Genomic DNA, 3,626 nt, shown 5'->3' on the forward strand with positions numbered 1-3,626 from the left:
CCTAAATCCATATATATATATATATATATATATATCTTGCTAGTTTTTGTTCACCTGCTAGCGTTGTCCATGTCTGAAGTCACTTCCCTACTTTAGCACCAAAATTGGTAATCAGAGAGAAAGGGATAGGGGACAGTATTCTTCATCTTCTAACCTCAAACATCTATACAAGTGGAGATAGGAAGGCGAAATGATAAAACAGAGCTAGGTTCTTATTCTCTTCTCAGCCTCCTAATAAGCCATCTTCCGTATACTTCAACATCATGGACACACTCAGTACAATTTCTTTGTTACAATCAGTTTCACTGTCCTTTTTCCTAACCTCACTTTCTTTTGGGTAGCATAATGGAAATAATTTTGTCTGATATCAAGATATAATAGATTTTTGTGAAAATTTATCCACTCTAGAAATATCCAGGGCTTTACACTTTTAGGCACTTACCTTCAAAAAAGAATGTTGATTGAGTCCGTTATGCTATTAATTTTAGCTCTATGATATGTTTTTGGACATAAACAGCAATAGAAAAATTGGAATGGAAAGAATATCTTGGCCTTGTTGTTTGTTGGTTTGGAATCAGCAGACCTTGGAGGAGTCCAAAGTATGATTTGTATCAGGCTGAAAGTAGGCCTGTAAAATGGTTAACCAGCCTGACCATGGCATTGCCTTAGTTACAATAAGAAGAAAAAAAAACTCATTGAAGTATTTCACATTGTTCTGCACAACTTTTGTTGTGCATAAGAGCCATGACACTTTCCAAAGAACTGAATTGGGTGGAAGAATAAATGAAAAGAACTGAACAAAATGCTTTTTAAAAAGCTAAAAAAAAAAGTGCTAAGAGAATTATTACTAAATCCCCATGTTTTTTAACAAATGAATTGCAGTCAAGAGGCCAGAGTACAAAAAAAGAATCATTAACTTGCACAGTAACACCTCCTGTGTGTTATTTCAGCAAGTGGACTGTGCCATGTGACAGTGAATTCTAAACTTGAATGTCTAATTTAACAGTAATACATGCTTCCAACTTGCAAAAAAAAGGTAGATTATAAAGAATGGTAATGTGATGTGAAGACTTCAATATGCCATTGGAACTGGGCTTTCCACTGACATAGTTGCTTAAGTCAGAAATAATAGCCCAATTATTATTGTATATCCTTGCTACTTTTTCTGACATTGGTCTCATATCCTTATTCTATTTCCATGAATAAATAAAGCTCCTAATTGTTTGCTTACCCTACATCCAGCCAAGGTCTGCACTACTTGTAATGGAAACCATTCTCCAGGCAACAGGCTTATGGTTTGGGCTACTATTTGACTAGAAGTCAAATGAAATATTAGAAGCAAGGTCAGGAATGAACACTACTTCCAAGGGCTTCACTTAGAATGAGACATCACTGCATTTCTGGCATATCCCCCAATGAAGACAGAATTGTAATTCTGGGCCACATTCTACATATTACAGTTAAATTGGGTTTTGATCATTTTTAGACTATTTTTGCATCCTTGCCTGTAATTGGGATCGTTTAGAAAGCGTGTATTTTGGAGTAGACTTAATCATTTGCTGATTTTGAAGATGTATTTCTGGAAAGTGTACTTAAGAGAGGTGGAACAGGTTTGGCTAAGTATTAGCACTTAGTTTCTGTCCCCTTGCATAAGTTCTGGAATTGGAATGCTAAAATAAGTCAGCTGTTGACATAAAGATAATCCTACTTATCCAGAGGGTAGAGAATGGGAGGTTAAAGGCCAGCCTGGGCAAAAAAGTTGGCGAGACCCCTTCACAACCACAATAGCTGGGTGTGGTGGTGTATCAGTCATCCTTGCCACCTGGGAGGTCCTTTTCATCCTTGCTAAAATTGGGATGATCATGAATCCTCATCAGCACTGACCAAAAAGAAATTTCCCAAACCCCATTTCAACATAAAAAAAGCTAGACATGGTGATTATGAACCTGTCATCTCAGCCTGGTAGGAAACATAAATATGGAGATGGAACTCTAGAAATCCTCAGGCAACAAGATTATCTCAAAACCTAATTAGAAAAAAAATGGCTGGGGTGAGAGCTATAGAGCATCTACTGAGTGAGCAGAGCTGAGTTCAAACCCCAACACTACCAAAAACTGACAAAATAACGGGCCCAAATTTCTTATTTGTTTTAGTCAGACTAGTGTTTGAACTCAGAACATCACACTTGCAAGACTGAAGCTCTACCACTAGAGCCACACCTCGAATGTTTCATTCTATTCTTAATGGTCAGTGCCAGTGATAGAAGCCAGGGTCTCAAACATGCCAAAACATTTAGCTACACTCCCTCCTGTTTCATTTTTGCACAGGCAGATGTTGGCTTAAAATATGTCCCATTAACCAAGATGTTGACCAATACTGACCCATATGACCCTGAAGACAGTCCAGAGGTATAGTAGGAAACATAATGTAAAGCTGTTTACAAATACACTATCTCAATCCCTATAGGAATTCTGAATAGGCCACATTCTTTACAAATGGGTAAACAGAAGCCCAGAGAATTAAAAAACTTCCAAGTATTAGCACCACTGTTTTTAGAATTCCTGACATTACACTTTTGATGTTTATATGTATTTGCAGGTTTTTAACATTTGGATTACTAAATTAGGTCTTCAGCATGTGACTGGTAGTGCTTGATATTTTATGTGCCAGTACTAGGGTCTAGAAGCTCATTTGCTTGCTTGCTCATGGCTGGTGCTGTACCACTTGAGACGTGCCTGAGTCCCAGATTTTTTTTTTTATTTAAATGCCTTTGTGTTTACCATGTACTCTCCAGCTCAATTCAATCTTTCTACTACTCCCAACAGTCCCATCATTGGCCAATTTACCTATTTGCTAGAGTTCTTAAATTCATTATGTGATATTAACTCTTGAGTTTACTTGACTTGGGTAAAATCTGGCCATGTTTTTTTTTTTTTCTTTCTCTTTTTAACAAGAGCCTTGATTAACATCTAATAAGCAATTCTGAAAAATCCTCAAAAGATTCTATGTATTTTTGCGCCTTAATTTATGTATATATTTAATGGTGAGACTAAACAATGCAGAGTGAATTCAGCCTATAAGTTAAAAATTATATAGAAATCTAAGTAAAATAATCATTGTAAAGTTTTATTGGTGTAATAATTTATTACTTTAAAATAAATAGGTATCTGGCATACTGATTCTGTATTTTATCTTGGCATGATCCCTTTAAAACACAGTAGAAAACAGCTGAAAATGTTCATTTACAAAAGTATCTTCCATCTGCTTAAAACTTAACAGGGAATACCTAGAAGACTCAGCTATTTAAAGAGCCTTAGCCATCATTCAGTAATTAATAAAAAATGTGTAAAACCCCTATTCTAAAAACAGCAAATATCCCATTCCCTCAACTATGTATTCTACAAATTCTAAAAAGGGTAACCATGTGAATACTCTAAATATAAGGTCTCCCAAAGAAACTGCATGGGCCTGTTGTTTATACTAAAGCTGGCATTTTGTGTGAAAAAAAGAAAAATGCACTCAACTCAGGGCATATGGTCTAAATGATGATTGTATTCTGACAAGTTTTTCTTTCACATTAAGTTAGGAATTCTGCTAACCTGTCTGGAATTTGAGGTTTCAGTCTT

Source organism: Perognathus longimembris, chromosome 16 (assembly GCF_023159225.1).
Source record: "Perognathus longimembris pacificus isolate PPM17 chromosome 16, ASM2315922v1, whole genome shotgun sequence".
NCBI classification, from domain to species: domain Eukaryota; kingdom Metazoa; phylum Chordata; class Mammalia; order Rodentia; family Heteromyidae; genus Perognathus; species Perognathus longimembris.